The 15,599-nt window shown below is 51.6% G+C and overlaps 1 protein-coding gene across 10 annotated transcripts in view; it reads right to left on the minus strand.

The window, feature by feature from the left end:
* Positions 1–6,540, minus strand: part of TANC2 (tetratricopeptide repeat, ankyrin repeat and coiled-coil containing 2) — a 327,280-nt gene extending 320,740 nt beyond the window's left edge. For 9 of the 10 annotated variants that reach the window (XM_064174070.1, XM_064174071.1, XM_064174069.1 and 6 more), the window contains exon 1: positions 6,455–6,540. The gene's annotated coding sequence lies outside the window, so the exon portion shown is untranslated. Of the gene's footprint in view, positions 1–5,842; positions 5,924–6,454 lie in introns of those variants that run through there. The other variant, XM_064174062.1, reaches the window with a different exon arrangement.
* Positions 6,541–15,599: the final 9,059 nt, after the last annotated feature.

Raw genomic sequence — 15,599 nt, forward strand, 5'->3', positions numbered from 1 at the left:
GAGGTGGGAGAAAAGTCATTCTGAAATTCTGAATTCCAAAGACCAACATTTTTAGCAACTGAAGCCTCCACTGAGAGCAAGGAAAAGCTTTACCCAGAAACAAAATAAATTCTAACAATGGCTGAGGAAGCAAAGCTTAAGCCAAGGTTTGCTTTATGCAGAATACAAACAGACCCAAGTCTAACATCTATTTTATAAACACCATGAGTAAGTAATGATTCCTTTGCAAAGAAACAATCATGAAACGGGGCAGGGACCCAAAGCCAAGTAAGCATGCTGGATGCTGTCTGAGATCACTAACACAAGATGTTCTCTGCCAGAGTGCTCTTTTAAGGTGGAGGTTCTCACATCACTCTATAAATTCACTTCTTGGCCACGTTTTGGTGAGAGTTACTAAGTGCTGCCCAGGAGGAAACTCAGACTGTTCAGGGAACTCTGTGGATTAGTCTAAGATTCATCCTCCTGAAGACCTTTAACTCCACAGTTCCATCGCTACAGCTCCCCAAACACTCAACGTTTCTATTCAAAATCCAACCAAGCAACTTCTGCTCTCCCATCAGGAGATGGAGAAGAGGAGGCTCAGGGGAGACCTTATTGCTGTCTACAACTACCTGAAGGGTGGTTGTGGCCAGGAGGTTGCTCTCTTCTCTCAGGTGGCCAGCACCAGAACAAGAGGACACAGCCTCAGGCTGTGCCAGGGGAGATTTAGGCTGGAGGTGAGGAGAAAGTTCTTCCCTGAGAGAGTCATTGGACACTGGAATGGGCTACCCGGGGAGGTGGTGGAGTCACCGTCCCTGGAGCTGTTCAAGGCAGGACTGGACGTGGCACTTGGTGCCACGGTCTGGCCTTGAGCTCTGTGGTAAAGGGTTGGACCTGATGATCTGTGAGATCTCTTCCAACCCTGATAATACTGTGATAGGATTCCAAAGCCAATTCCAGACTAGGACAACAAGCTAAATTCATAGCCTCACCAGAGAGTTTGGGCTTGGAAATCACCCTGAAAGGAAATCATCCAGTTCCAACCCCCTGGCATGGGCATGGACACCTCCTACTAGAGCAGGTTGCTCAAGCCTCCATCAAACCTGCCTTTGAATGCTTCCAAGCTTGGAACCTCAATAACCTATTTGGGAAACCTGTTCCAGTGCCTTGCCACTCTCATGGGGAAGGATTTTGTCCTAATGTCTGATCTCAATCAAGGTTCTTCAGTTTGAAGCTATCACCCCTTGTCTTGTCACTATGGCAGGACTTGTCCTGTCAAGCTCTCCTCTATTGGAGCTTTTAAGCAGAGGAAGGCTGCTCCAAGGTCTCCCCAAAGCCTTCTCTTCTCCAACAATTCCAAAACCCCACAAATTTCTCCACCACCCTCATCATAAAACTAAACCTTTTCATCACACCAATGAACTCTATCAGATGCAGCAGCTTCACAAGGGACAATGTCATGACAGGGCCCTAGAATCCCAGTTTCTGCCTTTTCAATCTAAGCACACCAAAGGAATGTTAATTCCTGGGGGGGGTTGTCTTTGAAGTAATTACTTTTTATGTGAATGTAAACCAAACAACTACATTTTAGCCCCCATAAAATGGTGGGAGTAGAATAATCCTAAGTAACAGAACTAGAATTTGGTTTTTAAAGCTCCTAAAACCCAACTGGCAAATAAAACAGAGATGAATGATCTGGGCCACTCCATCACTGCAAGTGCCTGCAGCTGCAGCGTGCTACAAACATGACTTTCACTCCAGTGAATGCAACAGGCACACTCTGTAACCTGAAGTCAAAATGAACTTGGTGCTCCAAGGTGAAGGCTTCCAATTATCCAAGTCATAAACAAGCAGCAGGCTCAGTTCTGCCCTCACTATGGTAACCTCCCAAAGTGCTCCCTGGCAGTGTCACTCGATCCTGCGTGGCCACACAGCTTTTGCACGTCCTGCAGATGCTGAGAAATGTTCCTAGAGCTTGGCAGCTTCTTTGTTCTATTGGAAGCAAAGTGCAAGACAGCCTGGAAATACTGACCACAAGGATTGTAATCAGTGATGGAATTAAGGTTGTAAGACTATGACTACCCCTTGTGTAAGTGCTAAGCATAAACACAACATACCCTCACTGTACATCAGCTGGGGCTGTTTAGTTTAAGAGGAGACTGAGGGGAGACCTCATTGCTGCCTACAGCTACCTGAAAGGGCCTTGTGGAGAGGTTGGTGCTGGTCTCTTCTCACAGATGAATGGTGACAGAACATGAGGGAATGGCCTCAAGATGCCACCAGGTAGGTTTAGACTGGGTATTAGGAAAAATGTTTTCCCAGGAAGAGTGGTCAGACACAGGAATGTGCTGCCCAGGGAGGTGTTGGAGTCAGCACCCCTGGATGTGCATAAAAGTCGTTTCGATGTGGTGCTTGGGGCTGTGGTTTAAGGTGAACCTTGTAGACTAGGGCTCTAGGTTGGACTTGGTGTTCCTGAGGGGCTTTGCCAACCTGCATGTTTCTGCGATCCTGTGATCAAAAGGTCTATTGTAAGCCCTTGTTCAAGTACTCCAGCCCTGAATTCACAACTGGCATCAGCCATTCAACGAGCTCACAGCTGCCATTAAGGACAGATCCAGCCGCTGTGTCTTACACTCCTGCAACCTCCTCCTGTCACACTCATGTTCAGCAGGTCAGATTCAGTTTATTGATCCAGCCAGAAATTAACTCTGCAAAAACAAATAGTTTTCATTCACCCAGCAGCTGCTGAAGCAGTAAGCTTGCTACAAGACAGCTACGATGCCACTGCAGCAGGGAGAACAGGGACAGGAGGGCTCTCATTTTGCACCAGTTCTTAAAAAATCAGCTTCATCTCACCAAGAAACAACCTTCAGAGCCCTTTATTTGTCCAGATACCAAAGCAGACCATCCCACCACATCATTCTGCTCTGAAGAAAATTCCTTTGCAAAACCCCAAGGAATCAATGTCTATGCTCACAGCTTTGTAAGCCAAAAGGACACCAAATCAGTTTGAAAGCAAAAAAAAATAATTAAAGCAAAAGGTGGGTTTTTTTTTCATATCATGGAACTCCAGGTGTAAGCAGCCTCTCAGTTGATCACAGGATGTTAGGGGTTGGAAGGGACCCAAGTTGATCATGAAGTCCAACCCCCTTGCCAGACAATACTAACACAGGTCGCAGAGGAACACAACCAGACAGGCCTTGAAAGTCTCCAGAGAAGGAGACTCCACAATCAGTTCAACCTCCTCTAGAAAAGGTAAACTTAGATAAAAGATAAGGAAGAAAATCTTCTTCTTCCTTTTCTTTAAAGAGTTGAGAGAGCTGCAGGATATTTTTTATTTGGTTCATGTACCAAGAAGTTGTTTGAGGGATTTCTGGCTGCCTTCTTACTACACAGAATTGGTAATAGGACATCTTACTTTCAACAAGCACCCCAAAAGTCAAGAAAATGTAAGATTCTACACAAATGAAACTTAAATGTGTCAGAGCAAACCAAAAGTGGTCTTGTAGATAAAGTGTGCTGGAAATGTGTAAACCAAAACCTGCAGAACTCAGCGTAGAGAGATCATAACATTGTGAATGATGCCCACCTGGGCCTTATAATTTGCATTTATGGGCACTAATATTACCAAATGGGAATTTACAGCAGAAGGGGAGGCATGTTTGTCTGTAATGCACTAAAAACATCAGCTTTCAAAATTCCCTGCACATAATGGGCATGCTCAGGGGGTTCTCAACATTACAGAGTTGTGGGGGTTGGAAGGAACCTCTAGATACTGAGTTCAAGGCAGGTCCACCTTAAAGTCACACAAGACTCCAGGAGGGTTTTGAATGTCTTCAGAGATGGACATTTCACCACCTCACTGGGCAGCCTGCTCCAGGGCTCTGCTACCCTTAAAGAAGTTTCTCCTCCTGTTTAGATATAACTACTTACGTTTGAGTTTGTGCCTCTTACCCCTTTACCTGTCACTGAAAAAAGCCTGGTCCCATTCTCCTGACACCCACACTTACATATTGATCAGCATTGATGAGTTTCCCTCCTTGGTCTTCTCTTTTCCAGACTAAAAAGCTCCAATTATCTCAGTCTTTCCTCCTAAGTGAGATGTTCCAGTCCTCAAATCATCGTTGTAGCCCTTTTCTGTACCCTTCTCCAGTGTTGCTCTTGAACCAGAGAGCACAGAACTGGACAGAGCATTCCAGATGTGGCTTCACCAGGTTAGATAAATATATATATGTATGTAATGTAAACACCTATGTATGTAACTTGTATCCTAAAAATGCATTAAAAGTCAATCTAGATTTGCAACCTAAAGTGTGAAAAGGTAATTGTTATGGAGCACAGAAGATGAATTTTTGTGTAAAATATCCATTTAAATTAAAACCAAACCACAAGCTCCCACAGGATCATGGGAAAACTAATGGCAAAGAAAGAGGAGATGATGATGGGAATTGCTGCCCCACCATCAATATTGATAAGGAGGTTATTTCAGAGAACTCTATTAGTCATCCAGTTAGAATGGATGTGTAACCAGCAGTGCACACCGTAATCACCAGTCTGAATCTACATGCCAGCCTGCTCCAACCTTCTGTGACCACAATCTAGATCCAGACAGGAGACAGCCCCACCACTCCTCTCCATCAGATGGAATCTGTGCTAAGTTTGGAGTACACACAGTCTTGGGCATTTATGATGCACTTAAGACAAGAAAGAAGCACAACTCTTTATGCAGCTTATTTTTGAGAAACCCCAGAGTCACAACGGCCACAGAGCTCAGCCAGCCTTGGCTTGTGCACTACTGCTTCCCCTCCCCACACCCCTTTCAACAGTTTGTTCAGAGCCAACAAAAAGGGATTTTGATCATGACAAGTTGCAGGGTATTGTGTTGTCACAATTCAGCTGCGTGTCCATCACACATTTCCTAGATAAACACACCACGACACAAAGTATTCATGATCTAAGGTATCTCTCACCACTCCAGCAAGAAAGCCTCATGTAACTGTAGCTAACAAATTCTCTTCAACACCTCCTCGCCAAAAGGCACTTCTTTCACTGCCTTCTTTTCTTTTTAACTCGCACATCAGGAAGGGATGCTTTCAGGTTCGGTCTTTATTGAGACTAGGAGAAGAAACAGACAACACCCAACCTTTAGCATTTGCAAGCATTCCCAGCTCCAGCCTCAGAAATGCTGCAAGCAGGTTTCATGGCCATGTTGTTGTTGTTGTTCTCTACAGCACGCTCGCTGCATTGCTTGCTCCTCTCCCAGTTCAGCATCAGTTGGCCTTCATTCAGTACACTGTAGCTACACTGCACTCCCCAGCAGTGCTAATTAGCCTTCATAATTTATTTCATTTCTCCAGACACTTCATTCTCCTCGCGCTATTTTCACCTGCATAAAAGCCTAAAATCCACACCAATGCATCACTCTCTGACCCAGCTTACTGCCTGCCCTATGCTCCTCAACTACCCTTCGCAAACAGGGATGAGAATCTCTTTTCCTTGCAAAACATCCGAGAGAAGCCGTCTGCCTCATCATCTCTCATTGCTTTTCCACATTTTAGCCCCCAACAAGCAGCCCACGCCTGTAACAGAAAGACACTCTGTGTCATTAGACTCCACGCTCCTTACTCACCCTACGGGAGGAAGAGGAGGGAGGCTGTTTAAGCCTATTTTTCTCCAGCACTGGAGCAGCAGCAAGCAGCAGGCGGGGAGCGGAGGGCGGTGTGTGTTTGTCTCACGTGTAGCTACCTGCAGCACAGCCCTAGAGAGCCGGGGCCATGCTGCAAGAGAAGCCCCTCGCAGGCTGCCCCGGCGTGCGAAGGGCTGCAGCACTGATGGGCACCCGAAATGCCGATTGATGCCTTACCTCTGCAGCCCGCTCGCCTCGCACCGCCCGGGTCCTCCGCGGGGAAACGGCCGCGATCCTCCCAACTCGACCTGCGCGCTGCTGGCCCCGACCCCACCTCTGCACCCGCTGCTGCTCCCACTTCTACCAACGAGGAAACAGACCCCGGGGAACGGCTCAGCTCGCACCGGACCGGCCCGGCCCGCCGGGGGGATGCGCGGTGCAGGCTCAATAGGCACCCGCCGGGGCGCTGCGGACTGAGCGGGGCCTCACCGGTGGGCTGCGGGGCGCTGGCTCAAGGGGAACCCGTCGGCAGGGTGCGGGGAGCCCTGCCAGACAGAGTGGCACCCTCCGCGCTCCTGCTCGGCTGTAGCCCCCGGCCCAGCTGTCGCCCCCCTCCCCGCCGCGGCGCAGGGCTCGCCCGGTCCCCGCCCGTGTGCGGCACCGCGCGGGAGGGAAGCAGGGCGGGAGGGGCGTGGCGGCGGCGGTGGCGGGGGGGGTCTCGCCGCGATTTCCACCGAGACACCGCGACCCGCAGCCCCACGTCGGCAACATGTCGTGGGGCGTCGCCCCCCCTCCCAGACCTGTCGCGGCAGGACACACGCACCCCCCCCACACACGCGCGGTCCTTACCTGTCGCGACGGCGTGGCGGGGGTCGGCGGCGGCCCGCGCCCCCCTCCCAGACGTACCGCCCGCGGCCGCGGCTGACGAGCGCGGGGCGCCTCCCTCTCACCACATCGCCGGGAGCCGCCGGGAGCGCGCACTCAAAGGGGAGGGAACGGGAAAGGACTGGGGTAAGGGGGGGGGGGGGGGGGGGGGCGGCCGGTTTCGCCCCTCCTCGGCGGCGCGGGCTCCGCCGCTCCCTCGCCGCTCAACTGCCGGCAGCGACCCCCTCTTTCCCTCCCTTCCTTCTCTCCTTCCTTCCCCGGCCGCGGCCTCCCCCAGGGAGCGGCGGCCCCCACGCCTCTGCCCCCCGCTCAGCTCGGCTCGGGGCGCGCCGCCGCCGCCTCACGGGGGCGCGCAGAGGGGGGGAGGGGAGCGGGCGGGGCGGGAGGGGGAAGGGAAGCGGCGGGCGGGAGCGCGCGCCCCCGGGCTCCCTCCTTCCCGGCCTCCCTCCGCGCTCTAGAGGTGAGCGGCCCGGCAGGGGCGGGGCTGCTGCTTATTATTCATGAAGGGCGTGGTTATGCAAATCGCCGATCCCGCTCCGCCCGAGCGTAACCTGCGCCCCGGGAGGTCTCCTCAGGGCGGGGAGGGCCTTGTCGGGCCGCTGTACCTGTGCGCGGCCGCTGCGGAAGGCGGGGAGCGGCGGGATGCGCCTTAATCACATCCGCGATCGCCGCCAGCGATAAGCGCAGGCTCCGGCGTAGCCACAGCAGCGCCCGCGCCCGGCGAGCGGGAGAAACTTTAGCGCGGGGGGAAGGCAGCGCTGTGGCGGCGGCGCCGGGCCCCTGGTTGGGGCGGGAGCGCTGCGGCGGGGCCAGCGCCTCTTGTAAGGGGGGGCGGTGGTGGGCGCGGAGCTGCCCTCGGAGGGAGAGGCGATGTGGCGGCGAGCCCCCGCCTGAGGGGAGGCGGTAACGACGGGCACGGAGCCGCTCTCGGAGGAGAAGGCGGTGCGAGGCTGCCCGATGAAGGCGGGCGGTGGGTGCGGACCCGCTCTCAGGGGGAGGCGGTGGGCGCAGGTCTGCTGTCTTGAGGGGAAGGCGGTGGCAGTGGGCGCAGACCTGATCTCCGAGCGGGGAGGCGGTGGGTGCGGGTCCCGTCTAAAGGGAGGCGGTGGGCGAGCCGTCGCCGCTCGGCAGGCACTGCGGAGCGGCCGCCGCCGCGAACAGGCAGTGCCGTAAAGGAGCGAGCAGTCCCCGGGCGGCTCCCCGGGCCGCGCTGCAGGGAGCTGGGCTGCAGCGGCGACGGCATCTGTCAGCGCCTCCAGCAGGGTCGAGGCGTTAACACTGCGCTCCGAGGCTGAACCTGTTCCTGCAGGTACCGCTGGGAAGGGAGCGGGGCTGAGCGAAGGGATTTTTGGCCGATGACGGGGCCATGAGGCGATGGGAACCGCAGCCGGCCCCGGTGCCCGAGTGCCGCTCGTGTAGGCGGAGCTGCTCCGAGTACCTCCCGTACGTGTAGGCTCTTCTCTCCCTGTCACAACACTCCCACCGCTTTCTCCTGGGGGGGCTTAACAGAAGAATCCTGGGAATAATACCTGAGAACCGAGACGTTTCGCTCATCCTCCCCTACAGGAGATCAGACAGTTGCAAACCAAGTGCCAGAGAACGCTCACTCTGAGCTGTGTTACCTGTTGAGCTGATACAAACATCCCAGCTAGCTTTACGATGCACATTGCAACCAGCACTCCCCTCGGCATTGCTTCCCTGTGCATGGGATTAAATAAGTGACAGCAATTTGATTTTCTCCTTGAAATCAGCATTATTTCTGCACAAACAAGTACGTAGCAAACACCCATGTGGGGTTTCATCCGATTGTTTCCCTTTAAGGAAAGTAATATTTCTTTCTCAGTCAATAAAATACTGTTTTTTTTTCCAATCCTGTACAAAATGTTCCTTTTAATTAGCTTAATTTAAAGTGTCCACACTCCCCTGGGGTGGATGCCTTGTTAAAACCTTCTGGGTGCAGGTTGCTTGCCTCCATCTAACCCCAGAATGGTTTCAAGCTTTATGTCACAGCTGCCCACGGTGCCAAGTGGATGACCAAATAAATGAAGCAAGAGGTTAATCTGCAGTTGTGAGTCAAGAACATTACTTGTGAAAGAAAAACAAACTGCAGCAGAAAGAACCCTACCTAGGAAGTGTTAATAAAACTGGGAGGTAGCTCTGGGCTGGGCTTTGTGTGTGTAAACAAGATGCCAAGTTTCTGGAATTAAGCTGGATTTGGGTGAGTGGATATGTGTCTCTACAGCATCCTGCCCTTCAGTGCTGGGCCTCTGCTGGGAAGGAGTAATAAACTGCACCAGGCTGGGAGGTGATCTGCTGGAGAGCAGCCCTGTGGAGAGGGACCTGGGAGTGCTGGTGGAGAACATCCATGGCACAGCAATGTGCCCTGGGAGCCAGGAAGGCCAATGGGATCTTGAGATGTATTAAGAGTGTGTCCAGCAGATCGAGGGAGATTCTCCTCCCCCTCTACTCTGCCCTGCTGAGACCTCATCTTGAGTATTGCCTTCAGTTCTGGGCTCTCCAGTTGAAGAGAGACAGGGATCTGCTGGAGAGAGTCCAGCAGAGAGCTATGAGGATGATGAGGGGACTGCAGCACTGCCTGATGAGGAGAGGCTGAGGGACCTGGGGCTGCTTAGTCTGCAGAAGACTGAGAGGGGATTTGATCAATGTTTATCAATATCTGAGGGCTGGGGGTCAGGAGGAGGGGGACAGGCTCTGCTCACTTGATCCCTGAGATAGGACAAGCAGCAATGGATGGAAGCTGCAGCACAGGAGGTTGCAGCTCAACACAAGGGGCAACTTCTTGACTGGAAGGGTCCCAGAGCACTGGCACAGGCTGCCCAGAGAGGCTCCCAGGTGGAGCCTCCTTCTGTGGAGCCTTTCAAGGCCTGTCTGGATCTGTTCCTCTGTGATCTGTACTAGATTGTGTGGTCCTGCTCTGGCAGGGGGTTTGGACTCAATGATCTCCTTGGGTCCCTTCCAATTCCTAATATCCTGTGAGGCATCACATGAAACACTGCAACAAGCACTTACAAAGCCCACTGAGTAGAAAAACCTTCCAAAATTTTTTTCATCTCAGCCTGTGGCCTCCCAACTCCTTCCTTACCTCCAGCAGCAGGGCTTGCTCTTGACAATTGCATATGTCCTGCTGCCCTTCAGGCTTTTTAAACCACATAGAGCAGAGGGGAACATGCAGCCAGAATCATTCCCGTTTTGCCTTCAGCAGCTCATTAGCATAGCAGATCAGTGACTCTGCACAGTTACAGCACCAAGGAGGAATAATAGTTCCACCTACAAGAAAATATTCTCAGAACTGATGTCAACTGCTTTATGTACTTACCCCTGTCATGCCTGAGAAAACAGATTTCAAGACATAGGTCTGTGACAGAAGGAGGATCTGATGCTTCTAAAGACAGAGTTGAGAAGTCAAAGAGAATGAAATCATGGTGAAAAAAACAGCTCCCAGGTGGGCAAAGAGGATCCAGTAGCTAAATGCTTAATTGTGTCCAGTCCAGACCTCATGTTGGTCATGCACCAGGGCAATGGCACAGGCTCATTCCCCACCCTGCCCTCTCTGGCCATGGCCAGAAGTAGGTGCTTCAGTGTGGGTGAGCTGAAGGTTTCCCCAAGTCCAGCTGCAGCTGACAATGCTCGTGGCTGTGGGACCCCCTGAGGCATGTGTGACACCTAAGCTGTACACACAGGCTCTGTGCACAGTGTGGTGCCTTCTGAGAGAGGTCCGAGCAGGGCAAGGACTTTGTGGGTGGTGAGACACTGGCACAGGTTGCCCAGGGAGGCTGCAGACACTCTTTCCTTGAGGGTATTCAGGGCTAGGTTGGACAGGGCCTCTAGCAACTTGCTCTAGTGGAAGATGTCCCTGCCCATGGTGAGGGATTGGAATTAGATGATCTTCAAGGTCCCTTCCAAACCAAACCATTCTATGATTCTTCAAGTCAAGGAACTTCTTCAGTCAAAACTTGAGTCTGAAGTCCCTGAGGCAGAGGAGATGACCGAGAAGGAGCATCCTTGTTCTCCACCAATGACAGCCTGCTCTGCATTCTGCAAGAAGCCAGACCCTGTTGGAACATGGGGAAATCTTTCTGGCAACACCTTCTGGGACACACAGACTTGCTTCATTCCTGGGTTCTGGCTTTTGTGGCTGCAGTGTAAATAAAGCACCAGACCACTGGGCTGCTCTGTGCCTGTACAGAAGCACAGCCCTTAGTGTTTCAGCAATGCCAACATAAATCACTTGCAGCATTTAAAGCCCAGCTCAGGGCTTTTCAGCACCACCATTCCTGCCTTTCGTCCAGGAATCCAATCCCAGCTCCATTTCTGTCACATCTACAGATTACTACATAGAATTATAGAGTGCTTGAGGTTGGAAGGGACTTCTAAAGGTCATCCAGTCCAACCCCTCCCTGCAGTCAGCAGGGACATCCACCACTAGATCAGGCTGCCCAGAGCTCTGTTGAGCCTCACCTTGAATATCTCTGAGGATGGGGCCTCAGCTACCTCCTTAGGCAACCTGTTCCAGTGTTCCACTACTCTCCTAGTAAATAACTTCTTCCTAACATGCTATCTCCCTCTCCTTTAATTCCAAACCATTGTCCCTTATCCTATCACTACAGGCCTTTGGAAACAATCCCTTTCCTGGGACTAGTCAGGCATCTTTTTGGTGAACCTGAATGGTGGCTGGGGTTGTTTAGCCTGCAGAAGAGGAGGCTCAGGGGTGACCCCATTGCTGTCTACAACTACCTGAAGGGAGGCTGTAGCCAGGTGGGGTTGGGCTCTTCTGCCAGGCAACCAGCAATAGAACAAGGGGACACAGTCTCAAGCTGTGCCAGGACAGGTCTAGGCTGGATGTTAGGAGAAAGTTGTTGTCAGAGAGAGTGATTGGCATTGGAATGGGCTGCCCAGGGAGGTGCTGGAGTCACCATGCCTGGAGGTGTTGAATCCAAGCCTGGCTGGGGCACTTAGTGCCATGGTCTGGTTGATTGGCTAGGGCTGAGTGCTAGGTTGGACTGGGGGTCTCTTTTGACCTGCTTGATTCTGTGATTCTATGAATCAGGGAGCCAAAAAAAAAAAATCCCCAAACCCCTCAATCAACTCTTTGTGTTTGTGCTGCAAGCTGACACCAAATTTCCACAACAGGAAGGAAAAGAAGTTGGCTGTAATAAACAAGATGTCTCTGAAATAGGCAGAATGCCTCCAGGAAGATGTAAAAACACTTGGTCTTTTCAATCATACCCCATCAGGTCATCTCCTGGATGGATTCTATTAAGTACAACCATATGAAAAAAAAAAATATTGCTTACAATGTTTGTTATCTAAGAAACACACTCCTGAGGAGAACAAGAGCCCTGCAAATGTGAGAGGTTCCTTTTCCTCGCACCGCAGCAGCCTGAAGGGACACAGTGTCTGCCTCCCTTCAGCAGCTAATGAAGGGCACAGCTCTTGGTGTTGCCTGGGGAGTTTTCAAAGCAATCTGGGGCAGGGTTTGGGTTTTTTTTGCAGAAGGAAAGGTTGATTTCTGATTTGCCAGCTGCTTGGTTTTAATTTTTGGCAAGGGCAAGGTGAGCTGTGGGTAGCTGACTCTAGTTTGTCTATGGCTCAATAAATGTGTGCTTTATGAGCTACCTTCTTGCGTTTTCATTGCCCTTCATCTGAGCTGAAGTTGGGGCTTGCTAATAGAGTTTTGGAGAAGAAACAATTAACAGCATGAGTAAAAATAGCTTGGTTTTCCTGCATGCACCTGGTTTGGAGCGAGAAGACCAAGGCAGCAAAAGCAGCTGCACTTTAGGACTCTCAGAACTCATATCTAGGTTCTAGTTCTTCCAATAATAGAAGCCAGCAGAGACAAAACTTCTCCAGCTTGCAGAGCTCTGTCTCCTCAGGAGCATCTCTCACCAAACCTCCAAACTCCCTTCCACGCTGAGAAAAAGAGTGTTAAAGGCTATGTGGAAACAAAGAGCTGGTGACATATGCTACAAACCATCAAACGGCCCTGCCTGTAACAGGAAGCAGCTCACAGCCATTCCCAGTTCCCTCCTGCAGCAGATGGAAGCACAGGGGAGAGAAAAAGAGAGAGAGAGAAAAAGAGAAGCTGCAGTCTTAGATGGAGTTAAAAGGTGTTTGGCCAAGAGATGATGAGCTTGTGCTGTGTGCCCAAGGTCTGCTGGAACAGGAGATTACTGACCTGCAGAAGGATTGGATTCTGTTGATCAGAGACCCTTTGCAGAAGGTCTTGTCCACTGTCCTCAGGAAGTCGGCGGCGACAACAGCAGCGCAGCAAATGAGAGCGTGAAAGGAGGGTGTTAGACGAGCCGTTAGAGCCTTGTTTGTGCAGCAGCAAGCGGAGTGCTTTTCAGCACGGTGATCGTGTCCCCTGTCTAGCCAGCCTCTCCTCCTGCCCAAAGGCTTTTCAGATGCTGCCTGAGGCTTTCTCAGGTCTGCTGTTGGAAAACAGGTAGCTGAGAAGCCTTAATCCACCACCCAGATGCACGCAGCTCTGCCCAGAATCCTGTCTGTGAACAGAAAACAGCCATCATCAGGAGGAGAACATTGCCTGTCAAACTAGTTGCAGTGCTGAAAGAGGAGAGGCCATGCTTCTGCAGCTCATGATTTGGCAACAATGCCAATCTCACCATTTTATCCTCTTGAGAGGCACTATAGGAGCTTACATGATTGCATGTGGTCAAGAGAGCATCTTGACCGAAATAAGGCACCAAGCAGTGCTGCAGGCTGGGGACAGAGTGGCTGCAGAGCAGCCAGGCAGAGAGGGAGCTGGGGGTGCTGGTGGATAGTAGCTGAACATGAGCCAGCAGTGTGCCCAGGTGGCCAAGAGAGCCAATGGCATCCTGAGCTGGCTCAGGAGCAGTGTGGCCAGCAGGACAAGGGAGGTTCTTCTGCCTGTGTGCTCATCACTGCTCAGGCCACACCTTGAGTGCTGTGTCCAGTTGTGGGCTCTTCAATTCAAGAGAGATGTTGAGGTGTTGGAAGGTGTTGAGAGAAGGGCAACAAAGCTGGTGAGGGGCCTGGAACACAAACCCTACGGGGAGAGGCTGAGGGAGCTGGGGGTGTGCAGCCTGCAGCAGAGGAGGCTCAGGGCAGAGCTCATTGCTGCCTGCAACTACCTGAAGGGAGGCTGTAGCCAGGTGGGGTTGGGCTCTTCTGCCAGGCAACCAGCAACAGAACAAGGGGACACAGTCTCAAGCTGTGCCAGGGTAGGTTGAGGCTGGATGTTAGGAGGAAGTTGTTGTCAGAGAGAGTGATTGGCATTGGAATGGGCTGCCCAGGGAGGTGGTGGAGTGGCTGTGGCTGGAGGTGTTGAAGCCAAGCCTGGCTGGGGCACTTAGTGCCATGGTCTGGTTGGTTGGGCAGGGCTGGGTGCTAGGTTGGGCTGGGTGAGCCTGGGGGTCTCTTCCAACCTGCTTGATTGCATTCTATGATTCTCTGGCACGTGAGGATAAAGTCATCAGAGAGTGAACAGCACTCTGGGCTGTGAACAGAGGAAAACCTTAATCATTGTTCCTTCTGTGCTGTCAGTGCTACACAATCAATGTGCTCTTAGGGGACAGAAGCTGCCAGGGTTTGTATAAGCACCAGCCCAAGCTAGAAGACCAGCTTTAGATATTTCCCCATTACAGCAGGGCCAACTTAATTCAGTTTCAAGAGTTAATGACTGCAAATGGCAATCAGCTGTGATGGTTTGAGCATTACCCACCCCACACACACTTAAGAAAATCACCCAGACTAGACTCAGTGATCTGGAAACTAAAGAATGAAGCTTCATATTTACATCTTAGCACAATATACAAGCAGGTACTGACAACATAGACAGAAATACACACGGTAAAAGTAGTACAGAAACACAACTCCCATCCCGGAAACCAGAGGCCCCAGGAGGGGCTCCCAACCACCCTTCCACCTCCTTTCCACCCCTCTACCTTACCCCAGACTTTGCCTTACATCCAAGGTGCATTTGGAGAATCAGGCAGGGGGGTTAGGAAGCAGAAGGATTAGACAGCAGGTTAGGGAGAGAAGCGAGGCAGCCAGAAGCCAGAGAGCAACTCTGTTATCTATGTTTGTGTTCTTGTTCTTATCCGTCTCAGCAAGCCTAGGAGTGCAGTAGCCAACACCATTGTTTCCTTTTCACAGCCTAGCATCTAATTCCTCTCACTACTTCAAACTAACACATCAGGCAAATGCTCATCTGGGGTAGGCAAACCTTTGCACCATTTCCTACAGCTTTGTCACAGCTCTTTACAGGCTGTGTTCAGTGGCTACTGTAACATGGGTTTGGACTACATGTGAGGTTTATCTCCTGAACAGAGACACACTGAGAGCAGCTCAAACTGCATTTCCAGGTTGCCTGTGTCCATTAGCTAACGCTCCAGCACGTTTGTCACTCATCTTCCAGCCTTCTGGAAGCATACTGTGTATGGGCTGGGACTTTGCTGTGGTGGTCTCAAGCCACAGGCAGGATGAGACTTGCTGACAGACCAACTAGTCGAGCTGGAGACATTAGAGAAGCTTTCCTGGGTTTTGTTGTTGCTGTTTTGTTCTTTGCTTTGTTTTATTTTGTTTTTAACTTTTGTCTCTTCTGCAAAGTCCAAAGTTTGCTGTTCAAGGAGTTGTGCACCCCCAAAAACTCACCTCACAGTTTTAATTCCTTCAACTAGAAGACATTATTGTTACTCATAAATCTTATCCAGAGTGCCAGAATAAAGATGATCGATTCCTGTGTGATTGTCTGCCTGTCCCACCTATCACTGCTTCATAGAATGGTTTGGGTTGGAAGGGACCTTCGAGATCATAGAATCAGCCAGGTTGGAAGAGACCTCCAAGCTCATCCAGCCCAACCTAGCACCCAGCCCTGTCCAATCAACCAGACCATGGCACTAAGTGCCTCATCCAGGCTTGGCTTGAACACCTCCAGGGACGGTGCCTCCACCACCTCCCTGGGCAGCCCATTCAGTTCCATCTGAAACAAGCCCCTGTGATGCATCCACCTCTTATAACTATCCTTTCATGGAATCACAGAATGGTTTGGGTTGGAAGAGACCTCAAAGCTCATCCAGTTCCAACCCCCTGCCATGGGCAGGGACAC

Source organism: Pogoniulus pusillus, chromosome 40 (genome assembly GCF_015220805.1).
Source record: "Pogoniulus pusillus isolate bPogPus1 chromosome 40, bPogPus1.pri, whole genome shotgun sequence".
In the NCBI taxonomy this organism is placed as follows: domain Eukaryota; kingdom Metazoa; phylum Chordata; class Aves; order Piciformes; family Lybiidae; genus Pogoniulus; species Pogoniulus pusillus.